We start from the raw sequence: 14,489 nt of genomic DNA, 5'->3' as shown, positions 1-14,489 counted from the left end.
TAACAGGAGCAGCAAGAGAGAAGAGGCAAAGCCATCAGGAGGATGCAGTCTCATCACAGACATGAATGAGACTCGTTTGCATCAAAAGCTGCTGGTCTTTATTGCACTCCGTCATTTAAGTTTGATTTATGTGGCAGACGTTTAAGGTGACATAAGTATCCCAACATTGAATAAACAGTCAAATATTACTGAAATAATGTCTAATATTTCATATAAAAATTACAGCTATACCGTATCCTGACTTCAATTCTGTAAAAATTATTTTCTGCATCAAATCAAATTGTGTTTTGCCTTATTGACCCTGATATCTGTCACAAGAATTAAAAGCTTTATTTAAAAGATTTTTAACATTCAAAATGATACAGTAAGAAGCTTAGATTTGTATTATGAGTACAGTTTTAATGACTTTTTTCTTTTGTTTATCCAGCAAAAAGATGTGAAAAACCCTCAAATCATTTTAACGATTCTTTCATATTCAAATCAAATCTTTTTTTTTTAGAAAGTATTATAAAATCACAACAATACGTTTTTTTTTACAGTCGCATGAAGGAAAAATAAGGACACAGCAGAAGTCATATGTGAAACAGCTGAATTTGGAGACTTTTAACTTCCAGACAGTGAGAAAACTGCATTCACAGCTCCGTTTTGTCGCTCAAGAACTCCACAGAAAAACCTCCTGCATTAAAATGCAGCATCTGCAGCAGCAGAGGATAGCCTCCATTAATTAAGAGATCAAACCCTCTCCATTGTCCTCCAGCAGTCCTGCCACCACTTGTCCCACAGATTGTCTCACCCCTTCTAATTTGCCCCCCCTCCCATCCTGACAGCTTCCTGGAGCATCACCCGGTATCAATGGGCCGTGTTTGCTTTTACATTATCTTTGCTGCAGTTACAGAAACCCCCATTTTAGGGAAAGCAAGCTAACAACCACGGGGGTCAGTGAGGCGCAGGAGGTTGCTGGCATCACGTGCCCCCCCCCCCCCCCCCCCCCCCCTGCCGAAAGTGTGTTTCAATCCAGATTTGCATTGAGCAAGTCAATAGATTCTCACAATGGCTTGAGTCCATCAGCTGTTGCTGCTCAGGTAAGGAGCAAAAGAGTTAGGAGAAGTTCTCTGAAGGATCCCATGGAGCCAATGCTCCCAGAAAGTGTCTTCCTCAGTGGTACACCTGGAAATCAGGTTCTGGAAGACAAGATCGACGAGCGAATCGAGTGTTACAAAAGGGTGGAACTGCTGCGGGACAAGAGAGATTATGACTAGGACTGTGCAGCGTTTGAAGACAAAAGAGCAGCACAAAATAAAAACGTCAAAAATATATGGTTGATTGAATTGTATGGAATATGACTTATTTTGATTGAAACTCGCTAAATTTAAAGAAAATATTAACACAGGTTTGTAGGGAAAACAAAACCAACACGTATTCTTAAATAATTTATCCTAATCCCTGTTTCCCATTATGGTGCACTTGACTTTTTTTTTTAGTATAGACATGCAGTCACAGAGATGCAATCCTTAAATTTTTCAGCTCTTATAAGACAAATTAACTTGATTGTATCTGATTAAACATGCTCGCTTGAGTGGCTCTAACGAGAAACACCGTGGTGTGGACGACCACCAAACCTCCCATTTTAGCTCCCTCGTCTTCTTGAAGAACACATTCTGCTTTCATATGACATTGACAAATGATATTTGGATGAACGGGGAGGCTTAGATGGTTAGACGTTTCGCAAAACGGAGCCGGATTACACTGACACACATCACCAACTCTGGAGGTTAGAGAGGAACCAAACGCTCCACACATCTTGAAGAAATTACAGACATCACCCCCAAAAAGCTGCCTGTTTATATATTTTTAAGAACCTGGAAGCAAAACTTAAAATTACACTTCGAATTATCCCTACATTACTTCACACGCTTGTAAACACATAGCGCACAGAGTACACAGATGCCATGTCTGTGTCACAGCCGCAAAGCAAGCTGGGCGAGCAGTGGGAGAACACAACAAAGCAGCGGGCAGGTAGCCACCGAGCCAGCAGACACGCCACGCAAAACAAAAAAACACACGCTCTTACTGTAAATACTTCCTCAGAGTTGAAACACATCAAGTGGTTTATTCGCTGCAACTCTGGGCACAAGATGTTTATCAACCGCCGCCAGACAGCTGCGTTGGTCGGGCTGCAGTTAACAGGGTCTCAGACAGGCCCTTATTGCTATTGATAGCCTGCATTTAAGGCCAGGCTGAGGAATGGCACTGCTCTGGGCAAACACTAGATATTGATCTGTGATCTGTCCTCTGGATCTACAGAGGGGAAGGGACAGTTGTAGATTCAGGTTGGAGTCTTCTTGGTGTTTCCAGACTCTCTACCTGGCACTTGGAGGAAAAGCTGGTGCAGCGTTTATGATGTAAGTTGGATGTTGTTTACTCCTTCAGATTGTTTTTTATCCATCTTTATTCCTGCTCACTCCTGGGCAGGGTCACAAGGCTTCATGGAGCCGAACCCAGACACTTTAGGGCACACCCTGGACAGGTCACTGGTGTTATTTTATTCTTTAAAAATAAAAAACATAAACTTTAGTATTTAGTTTTAAATTTGTTATGTTCTGAAATTCAGAGAAAAGATTCACGTCAATGCATTTTCAAACTGAAATCCAATTTTATCTCAACTTTACCTCCATATTTGCAAATGGACTAGAGCAAAAAATAAAGCATTTCATTTAATACAACTGGTTTTCACATGTACCGGTAAGTTGGAATAAATCACTAAAGTACAGTTTCAATTGTCTTTTTCTCAGCTCTACGATCATTCTGTAGTCCAGGAGGGCTTGTATGACATAATCTCAACAAACAAAAAAGCAGTAAATAAGCTTTACCACAGTAATAAATTGCTTTCCAAACAAACTCAAGCACATTTTGCTCAGTGCTGAAGTTTCAGTGGTTAAAACTCTGTGATCTGTTGAGAGGAACAGTGTTGCAGCCTAACTTAATGTGAGGTCCTCTTGCATCTCACTCTGACCTCACACGAAAGAGCTCTGAAAGTATGTTTGCATGTCTGTTTTCATAGCCACATGACAAAACTGTGCTGATAAAAATGCGACACATCCTTCAGCAGGCAAAACGGAGGCGAACCTAAACAAAACGAGATTTGGCTACATTGTGTCGCAGGTTGACATGGGAGAGAAAAGCCAAAAAAACCTGCCTGAAGGTGAAAGGAAGCCCTTGTCAGTCGTTATTTACTGCACTTGTGGAAGTCTAGTCAGATGGAACATCAGAGAATCCCTGATAAATTACTCAAAGACCCACTCCGATCATCTTTTGGTTTATATCAAAGTGTTCCCAGTCGTCTTTTATCAAGATCGCGTAATTTTTAGCCAAACTCAAAAACCTGTATTGTTTTCTAGGACATAGTTTCTGCAGAGCAGCAGGAGTCCATTAGAAATTCACCTCTGAGTTGTGGGTGGGACTGTTGACACGGAAAATCTCTTCTGTCCTACCCCTCCATGTTGTGGAGAAGGGAGCTTATTTGATGCCCAGCAAATGTTTTGGCACAAATAAGCTCTTTTTGTCTTCTCCTGATTCACAAAGATTTGAATAAAACATACTAAGACATGCAATTTTGTGCATAATTTTCTTAATAAGTGTCAGATAAATTACTCGAAAAAAGGAGGTACATGTGGCAAACTGTTACCCCTATAGTTTCCTCCACATCCTCCACATCCCACTCCTGCCTTTTCAGTTTTAAATTATGTAGTAACATCTGCACATAATATTGTAAAACTATTAAAATGCGTGAAGGATTTCTGTGACCTCACATATGTTTGTGAAATCAAGCAGTCTCATCAAACAGGCTCTTTTGGATATGACGATTAAACTGATCAAAAGTCTGGAGAAGGGACACATAGCAGATTTCCTGACTTTCACAACGGACCTCCAAGATCCACCCACTGACCCTGATGCAGTTACAGCAGACAGAAAGCAGTCTTTTTCCAAACACAGAAAAATGTTTCATGTCCAAACATTTTAGTATAGGTAAGGTCTCAGGAAGACAGCAGCACACAGACATTTCCAAAAATGCATATGGGCTAACACACACACAAAGGTAGGACTCTTTTCAAAGAAGTTTGCTTTTTTTTTTATTACTTCCTTTCCCATTCAGTGGCCTCCCCACTTTTCCAGAGTGCCCTGGGTGTGCAATGAAAGAGCCATGCTTATTATGTGCTCTGGGCTCTCCAACCCAGCTTTGTTTTGTCCAGATAGCGCTCCCTCTTGCTCTCTCTCTTCCCCTCTCAGTCTCTCTTTAATATTCACAGTAAGAGTCTTGGCTCTCACAAGATGGCTGTTTTCCCAGTTTTCTTCTCCTCTAACAGCCAAGTGTGGCCCCTGTGAGTGTAAACATGCAGGAGGGAGGGACATCTCCTGACAAACATCTCCGAGGATGTGCCACCCTGGCCCTTGTCATTCATTCTCTATCTGGCAGTGAAGCTAAACTGCTAACACAGAAGTGTGAGCGCCCAAGCCCTGCAGGGCTGCCAGCGGCTGCACATGTCTGCTCTTCCGACATTCACACCAAGCCCACATCTGCTCGCTGCACGAAGCGTCGCACAAAGTTTGGTTCAAATGTTTGCACTTCTCAACAACTAAAATGTGGAACTTTGTTAAAGACCCACTCCTGGGAAAATTGTGTTTTTAGTATTTTTGACAATTTTTTTGTAGCATTTTTCTGATAATTAAGCTTAAAATCAAATTTCTGAGTTTTTCTCTATTCCAATCATGAATCAGGAGCAGAGGCAGAAATGCTGTTGGAAAAACCTTGTAAGGGTAACAAACAAATTGCTATGGCAACCCAGAAGCTCCCTGCTTCACTCCATTCTGATGTTTCAATTTATAGACAAGTAGGTCCATGTATATCTTTGTTTTCCTCATCCAAACTGGCATCTGACTCAAAACTGAACAGCTGAATAGCTCCAATATTTCTAACCACTTTTGTTGCACCGGTAATGTGAGGTCGAGGTTGTGAAGGGCTGTAAGCTAGTGGTAGAGCATGTAAACAGATGGATGATGGGAAGGGGCTGGGCTTACTCTGTCCCAACAGTCCCGCCCACAACTCAGAGGCAAATTTCTGATGAATTGTTGCTGGTCTGCAGAAACTATATCCTAGAAAATGATATTTTTATATTTTTTCATTTTCTTTTTTGTGGCTAAAAATAGCATAATCAAAACTAAAAGAGGACAGGGAAGGCTTTGAAATTAGATCAAAAGATCTTTAAAGTGGCATTAAAAATAGAAATAAACTTTCCGTCCGCATCTCTAGTGAAGTTAGACGCACAACCCAGGAAGACACTCCAGACACTTTGAAACATGCGTCGCTTTGTCCTCTCCTGCGGCAAAGATGGCCTTAAGTGGCAGCATGTTCTGTGGAGCTGTGAATGTGTCACAATGACAAATTCACACACATTAATTACATCTGGCACTTAAGGTGATTCGCCCGCAGACTGTAGCATCTTCCAAAGGCTCTTTTGTTTAATCAGGTGGCTAACACACGAGCCACATCTCACTGAGTAGATAATTCAGAAAGACTTGCACCCACTGGAGAAAATTGCCATCACCTTGTAGACCAGGGCCTGCCGGTGGCAGCAAAACACGAGCAAACAACAGGAATTAGGAGAGCAGCCTATATTTAAACAGAAGATCACTCCAAACATTGATAAGGCAGCACTGTGCGGGGCATTCAGACCCCTGGTGGGGTTGAAGCACTCTGCTATTATTGCAGGTGTGTTCGCTCGCCATCCTACAACCCTATTAACATCCTAATTACCCACCTAATCAATGGGGTTGCACTTTGACTTCATGTGTGACATGCACAAAACCTTTTACAATATAAGTATGGGCCACGGCATCGCTGGAGGAAAAGCACCTGTTTTTATGAGGAACACTGAAACAAACTGTGCTGCAGTACACGAGGGAGTTTATAAAAGCTGCTCACTCCTACCAAAATGACAAGCAGACTGCAGAATGTGCAGCATATGACAGAAAATAGATGGCTTGCAAGACTTGAGCCGGCTGATTTAAATGGCATGTGATTGAACAACAAACTCGCATTAAGACCTTATTGATGAGTTCAGTGTTTCATTTTGGATCAATAAGACAATTGGCAGGGACTGAAGCCAATGCATGCTGCAGGAAGGCACTGCAGTAGGGAGATGAGAGGTTATTGAACTGCTTTACCACAGATCAGAGACTTTGCTGGAGTTTGGGTTTGTTAGAGGAAGCCTTGGAAGGAACTCTGGCCTTGTGGTAGATAGAAGTCACTTTATGAATTTTCATCATAGTAAAATAACATTTGATGTTATTTAAAAAAAAAGGATTGTATAATTTAATAAAATTAGTGACAATGTGAAATGTGTTCAGTCAATGTAGAACAGAAAAATATAACAAACAGATGGATGTCAAATATAGACATGTGACCTTATGTCAAGTCATTTTGAAGAAGCTCTCTGGTCATAGCCCTTTGGTTGGATATGTCGTAATTGACTCGAACCTTTCCAAAATTTGGCAGATAGATGGGACAAGAGAGCACGTTCAGCAAGGCCATTGGATTAACATTTTGATGTTAATTGCGAGAATATTCCATTTTTTTAAGGGTACATTTGGATGTAAATAGAAGATATACCTTAAAGACACTTGTCATAGATTTAGAATTAAACCAAACAAACACAAAAAATAAAATGTTAAAGTTAGGTTGATGACTAATTCATTTTGTTGTAAGTATGCACTGAGGGATCGTGCAAGAAGCTCCAGTGTTTACTTTGTGAACTGAAATTCCTCTGGGACTTAATATAAGTAAAAATTTTTTGGATATTTTGTTGGATTTTGAGACTGTTGACATGTATCAAAACTAGAAAATTATTAAGACACATTTTCTTTTATACACCACTCAGCATTAGGTGCCACCTTGAACTAAGTCACCTACAATTCTATTGTAATTTTCTAATTCATTAATTCGTCTTCTAAACCCATTTTCTCCCCTTTGGGGTCATGGGGCTGCTGGAGCCTATCCTGGCCACTCGTGAGCAAAGGCGGGGGACATCCTGGACAGGTCGCCAGTCTGTCGCAGGGCCACAAATCACACACCCATGCAGACTCACATTCACGCCAAGGGATTTTAATAACAATTATTATTTTCTAGTTTTGTTAAATCCCAACAGGCTTAAAATCCAAAGCCATTCAATGTATGATCAATGCAAGACACAACTGGGGCTGTAAATACCTCAATTGGAAAGTAGACGCCAAAAACCAGCAATTGTGTTGGTTTTGGCTGCAATCCACTAATGAGTTTAAAAAATATGAAAAAAGTGAGGGAATCAACCACTTCAATCACAAATCACTGGAACATGAGAGAAAAACGCACATTTATCATTTTATTCTTTATCCTTGTTTGTCTCTATTCATTTTCGCACATATAAATATTAAAGAAACATGCGTTTCTATATATACATTTTATATGAGGAAGTTTTGCAATGTTCATTGGAACCTTTGAGAGGAAACAGTGAATGTTTAAAGGTGTTGATTGGAGCATTTTCTGAGGCCCATTGCACTCTGAACTCTGCAGAAGGCATTCAAAATCCTTGTGGTTATTAATCTAAACTCAAACTGCACAGATAACAGACTCTGTACTGTAAGGCTTTAACAGTTTATATTTATGTCATCGCTGTCTTCCCATGGTGTGAAAAATGAGGCTAACGATGAACATTTCATTTTCAGCCATACCACAAGCTCCTATTAGACAGTGATGAACTGCACCGGCTGAGATGAATACCAGCGCAGTGATTTATCAGGACAGGCCAATAGGAAAAATACAAATGAACAATTAGTAAATGAATAAATTAACCTCACAAAGACAGAAGATGAGGTTGTTAAGCGCGTGTGAACATGCTTCATAACAGTCAAAGCACCAAGTAGATTTTCCTGAAACCCATTGAAAATGATTGTGTTAATTAGAGTTAATTGAATATTTCCCTAAGTACTGATGTCAAACACACACGAGCAACGATCATTACAGAGAGAGTGTTAGAAATACTAAGCATTTTAAATTAACCATGCTGAGAAATGACAATTTAAATATGTAAAAATATTTTTTAATGATTTCTGCCAAGACAAAGACCAAAAGTACACTTTCGATCTCCTAAAATCAGAAATCTGGATAGTTTCCCTACTTGTTTTGAGTAGTACTTTTAAAAAATGTAAGATATTGATTGCGTAACCAAAACAATTCCGATATAAGCTGTAAGATCCGAACTTGTATGAACTTTTGGACTCTCCCTAGTTTGAATCATACTCGAGTCACATGTACTTCGTTTTTCTTCAAGCACCTGACTCGAAAAAAAAAAGTTTGCTTCCCACAACATCTACTCATGAGTGATAATGCAATTTAGTCGGCAATACAATACCGTGTGAGACCGGAGCGCCGTGAATCCCTCGCCTCAATGATGGCTTAACTAGAGAGACCCACAAGATCTTTGTTATTACCGAGCACATACATGCATGCATGAGCACACACGTACACACTCGTCTACACAAACTAACCCATATGCACACGCACAGATGCAACCAAAACTAATTAGGACATATCTCATAATTCAATGTCACCAAATCCAATTGCAATAAGGAAAACTCAATTTGCCCTGAGCCCTTAAAACTTTTCTCAAATTAACGCTTTAAGAATGATTTGAGAAGAGTTTCTAAGAATATGAAATGTTAGTAAAACATATATATATATATATATATATATATATATATATATATATATATATATATATATATATATATATATATATATATATATATATATATATATATATATATATATATATATTTTACATTTGGTAATGTGTAAAAGCAAAACTGAGGGATCAAGGCAATGCAACAACCTAGATGGTGCTTTAATCTCTGCAAATTGTAGATTTAATTTAGAGCAGACTTTTAAAGTTTTACCTAACCTGTTTTGAGTATCTGTGGAAGTCATCATAGCTTATTATGAGTGTTTGTGCTGGTCTCCATAATATGAATGTTTGCTCCAAAGGAATAAGATGATGCCATCATCCAGGAGTTGGCAGCAAATATCTGGCTAACAAATGATGATGTGAATACAGGGATGCAAAAGCCTATAAATCAGATTCCCCCCACGACAAATTAATAGAGTTCACAGTTGACAGCAGTGGAGGAAAACCGTAAATTATATTTGGCACATGAAAATGGCAAAGAACAACTGGAAGTAGAATGTTCAATTGAAAAATACATGGGATTTTTTTAGGCTCTGTTTTTAATCGCAGCGTTTTTATGCTTTTAAAACAATTTCATAAAAATTGATGGTAGTTGAAGATTTTTTTTTCTTGACTGGCCTATTGCTGATTTTAATATGATAAAAATGTTTTCATATTATAAATTATTTCCTTTATTCAATTTCTGAAAATTGGATAAATTGCTTTTGCAATGTTGCATTCTGTTTTTTTCATCACATCTCCTGATACCATAAACGAGGAGGAAGGCAAGTATAAGTACCACGAGGATGACGGCGACGATGAAGGAGGAAAAGTTACTTAAAGGGGAGCAGAATAAAGAGAGACAACAGAAAACAAGAAAGAAAACAGGGGAACGACGGGAGGAGGGCTAAGTACTAGGAAGCATGTCAATGTGGGGGGCTAATGGTGAGGGTGCCAAGGTTGCAAGCAATTTCTCTTTGTTATCAAGTGAAATGACTCTGCAAATATGACAATAAATCACAGTGGAAATCAATCTCAGAGGAGGCGACTGTGAGCCACTGATAATGCATCAATCAATATTTAATGTTTAGACTTTAATTAATCCACAGGCGCCAAGCATTCTTTAAGTGACAAAGGGGAAAGAGAGGGAAAAAAAACGAGTGTGGAGTGCTTTTGCATAGAACAGCTCTTATATCAAACAGAGACACTGAGCTGAGCAGCCTCATCAGTCGATTTTCCACAGCTTTTCTGCTCGGATTTGAATACTATTTTCTAATTTACAAAACACAGTTATTGACTGGGATTTAAAATGATGATATTTAGCATATTATATATATATATATATATATATATATATATATATATATATATATATATATGCGTGTGTCAGAAAATTTGTTCTATGCATTCAAAAGGTGCTCTCCCATTCAATTATATTGAAAAACAGAGTTGTTGTTTTTTTGCAGTCTTTTATGTCTAAAATGTAGTCAAGGTTTTTTTTTAATCTTCAAGTGAGCTGAGAGGCTTTTACATGCAGTCACTAACTTGCGACTTTAAATGGTTTTCAGCTTCCTTTCTAAGTTGCTCCTAAACATTTCCACTTTCCTGTATCAGCACTTACAACTCACCATGACAAATCCAGCAAAGATGAAGATCCATGAAGTGTTTCATTGCAAATGTTGCATCCTATCACAGAACCATGTTTGAAGTCAATGAGGTGTTCAAAAGAGCCCATTTTGTTCCACCAGTGTTTGTCAGTGGAGTATTGCATGGATGGCTGCTTGATTTTATCCACCCGTGGCAATAATTCTGCGGTGAATAATTGGGGGTGCTTTTACACTGGACTGTTGGGTTTCCATCACAGTTTGCTTCTTTAGATGGTGCTCTTTGATTGGTTGTTGTGAATGCCCATCTGAACTCTAGAATGGAACAAACAACAAGCAAACAATCCAACACTCTGAGTGCCTTATTGTAGTTCACTTGCAAGTGAATCAAGGTGTGGTTCACTCCAGTATCAATGCACATAGTCTATCCAGAAGTTCAAAGGGTTTAAATAACTCAGAGTAAGTCGTGTTATAAAATTTTATGAAGGAAAAGAAAAACAACTAAGAGGACAAATCTGAAGAACCTTAACTCACGGAGAGACTGAAAGTGTCTCTTCCAAGGGCAACGGAGTGAGACAGTAAAGGCACTTATGCAAATATTATGACTCAAAAACTGACAGAACAGTCATTTTGTTCTTTTTTGCTTTACACTTTGGTTCTCTATGTGAGAACGCAAACCAAACCAAACGCATGATTTGCATTTTTCTCACTAGCCTTCTACTCATAAGAATAGGACTCTCCCACTTAAAAAAAATACTAAGACTGGGTGTTTCCCACTACTGCTTTTCAAATAGGAACCTTATGAGGAAAAGGACGATTGTTGAGTCATTTTGTGGCTTTTGTGTTAGTTCAAGGTCATTGCATTTTCAGATGAAAAAGGTCAATTCAGGGTTTATTGATATATGTTTGGTCACTTTTAACTTCACAATGTTAAAGGGGCAGCAAACTGTTTCATCGTTTATGGTAGGGGATACGTTCCATAAATAGCTTGTGATGGGTGAAATATGCAAAGTAAGAATATAGGTGTCTTTAGGCTGTAAAAGTCTTCATAGACATTTTCGCAGACAAACATACATTTTCACACTTTTTGCGCTGGTTTAAACTGTCAAAGTTTAAAACTTTATGGAAAATAAGTCAAATCAAGTCAATCAAAGATCTGCTTGCGATTTGAGATTAATGTAACAACGGTAAATTAAAGGCGTTCTGTTTTTGGAGACACGGGACGGAGGAGATTGATTGACAAGGTCAACAGCCAATCAGAATGCAGAACACAGTACACTGTAAAATGAAAGGGACACAAGGTTATTGCAGTTAACTGCCATTCAGCAAAATAGCAAGCCTGTTAAAAGGTGCACTAAAATATAGCAAGGGAAAACTGTAATTCAGATTTTCTAATCTTACGTTCTGCTTTTGTTAGGCTGTGATAAATTAACGCATTTGTTTATAAAAGTACAAATTAAAACAAAATTACATATATATGTATATATTTTTTTTAACAATAATTTATCTTTTGGGCTGAGCCCCCCCCCTTTTTTTATTGGTTCAAATGGTTCAAATATTGAATCAAACTGAACATTAGCTTTTCTTTCACAGAACTTTGATTAGGAACTCAGAGTTTTTCCATCTGAACAATTGTGGGAACACAAGTCTGAAATCTGTACGAACACTAAATCTCACCTCAGAAGAGCAGATGTCCAGGCCTCCAGACCTCTGCTGACGCGGCTGCAGCGCCGAACTCAGGGGCTCTATTCAACAGAAATCCCAGTCTGAAGAATACAACCACAGAGCCATTATGAAGGACCGTCTGAGTGTGAAGCCATGCTTAGCCCTCACCCTCTGATCACACTGACATATCCCACAGGTGCTAATTACTGAATCTACTCCACAGAGAAGCTGTGGGAGAAATAACACGGGGTTCACTTGACATTTGGATACCTGCTGCAAGATTTACAGGGATAATTGGGACACTACAAATAGGGAGGTCCACCAAGTCTGTTGAAGTTGGTAAAATGGATTTGGGTAACTCTAAGCATGAGGCGTGTAACCCAAAACATCGCCTCAGGGGAGCCCTAAGAGCGTCAACAGAGGAGGGGAAGAGCACACAAGTGTTTCAAGTTTAATAAGTTGTAGTCTGCGGACAACGGTTTTAGGAGTTCCTTCAGATGTGGATAAAAGGCTTACCCATAACAAGTTCTGATATTCTTCACTGCATACAGTGAATTTGATCTCCTGACTTCAGATTTACAGCTCTTTTATCTTCAAAAAGAACTTATCTGCAGAAAGGTGGGGTGAAAATGCAGCAAAGCACAAAACAGAATAAATCATTCCTGAATTTAACTTTTGCCAGTTTTGTTCTTTCAAAGAAGTTGCATTAAATTGTACCATTATCTAACCTTCTGGTAACATAAAGCAAAAACAATAATTTCTTAAAGTTGAGTTTTTATTTAGTTCTGCCAGAAAGAACCCTTTGATTACAACATCCTCTAAAGTGATTAGAAATGGGGGGTTGGAGAAGGGGCAGACTAGTATTAACCGACTTTTATGACAGTTGTTAAGTCATTTCCTGCAGCAGTGGTTTATGTCTTTGCAATAACCCCCATGAATGATGTAAAGAGGGATTATGATACTTCCCCCTTCTTTTATGATCTGCATCTCTTCCTCAATACCAACACGACTGTTTGTCCACATGTAATTTGGGTTAAAGCAACACTGTTAACATTTTTAAATTTGCTTCACTGGCGTGTTTAATACTCCAGGTCGGCTCATTTTGATTCAGCGCTGGCATTGATCACAGATTGTAAATGAAGAGAGTCTGTAAAATGTTGATTTTAGTCTCAAAAAATATATTCAGATTGTTTTTTTTTAAATTCATGATTCATCCAATTGCTTGGTTTTGATTTAAATTAATTTAATGTGTAGTGATTTAGAAGCAAACACTATAAGTTACAAGATTGTGGTACAGAGGGTTCAGAGAAAGCATTGACTAAAGCTTTTAAACTTAAGAACAATGGTTCTTTGTTTTTGTTTTATTCATTTTGTTGTTTTCTTGCTTTTTAGAAAACTGTCAGTGTTTGGTTTTATTCATTTTGTTGTTTTCTTGCTTTTTTCTTAGTTTGTCCCCGTTGGTTGTTTTCAAGCATTTAAATAACAATCTGACTACTTTACACTTAAAGCTAAAGACATAAATCGTATTTTTTCACTTCTGTTAAATTGGTTTATAACTTCTGTAAGTCCAGAAAAGCTTTGCCTTCTCAGGATAAAAGCTGTTTGGGAGTGCGGCTGGTAAAGATGAGTCCCATTGAGACACGTTCTGAATGTAGAGACACTCACCTCTGCTTTTTCCCTTCTCTTTCCACACAATACTCCAGTGTTGGAGTTAAACAGGACAGTTGCCAGCAGAACATATCCAATTGGTTACAGCCATTAAAAAGAGAGATTAAAGTAAGCTGGACTGAAACTCAGTTATTGGAGGGACAGCAGTGGGAGAGTGACCGGCTGATTTATGAGGTTTTGTAAGGATGCACGTGTGAAATTAAATGATATAAACCACATAGAGCTATGAGTTTAGTGAGTTCAAGCAGGAAAATGCTCCAAAGACGACATCAAAAGTATGAAATCCATTCTAAATTCTACGGGTTTGTTATGGTTCTCAACTGTACGTCGCCGCTAAACTTGTCCCCAGACAGACCATGTCTGTGTCAGAGAATCATCAGCAGTTTGTGTGGAAATCTAAACAAATCATGTTTTAAAGTTTTTGTTTTGCACTTAAATTTCACGATTTTGTGTTTTTCAAGCTCACTTTTTACCCTCTTTTAGTCATACATTCCCAAAATATTAAATATAACCAAACAAATCTTCCAGGAACTGGTCTGTTATGAGGACTGAAGACCTTGATGACGCAAGCCTGAGGAAACCCAGAGGAATTCACCAATCATCACAGCACACAAATCCTCGATCACACACTTCTTGAACATAATCCTTTTTATCGCTTGTAAAAGTTTTGGAAAGTTTGCAAGTAAGATCTGAACATGCAAATAAACTACATTTTTGGAGGCAAGATGATGTTTTTTTTAAGTTGTTTTTGAATCTTGAAAAGCACTGAACCCTTTAAAATAAGACCCCTGTACCT

The 14,489-nt window shown here is 38.5% G+C and overlaps 1 long non-coding RNA gene across 1 annotated transcript in view; it reads left to right on the top strand.

Moving 5' to 3' along the window:
* The window catches only part of LOC144991216 (uncharacterized), a 17,721-nt gene extending 3,232 nt beyond the window's left edge, over positions 1-14,489 (top strand). Inside the window, exons 2-3 of the long non-coding RNA XR_013655193.1 lie at positions 2,305-2,402; positions 14,222-14,489. This is a non-coding gene — a long non-coding RNA (uncharacterized LOC144991216). The remainder of the gene's footprint in view (positions 1-2,304; positions 2,403-14,221) is intronic.

The sequence above is a fragment of the Oryzias latipes genome, chromosome 3, assembly GCF_053564925.1.
Source record: "Oryzias latipes strain Hd-rR chromosome 3, Olatipes_Hd-rR_3.1".
NCBI classification, from domain to species: domain Eukaryota; kingdom Metazoa; phylum Chordata; class Actinopteri; order Beloniformes; family Adrianichthyidae; genus Oryzias; species Oryzias latipes.
This window is presented reverse-complemented; position numbering and strand designations above follow the sequence as displayed.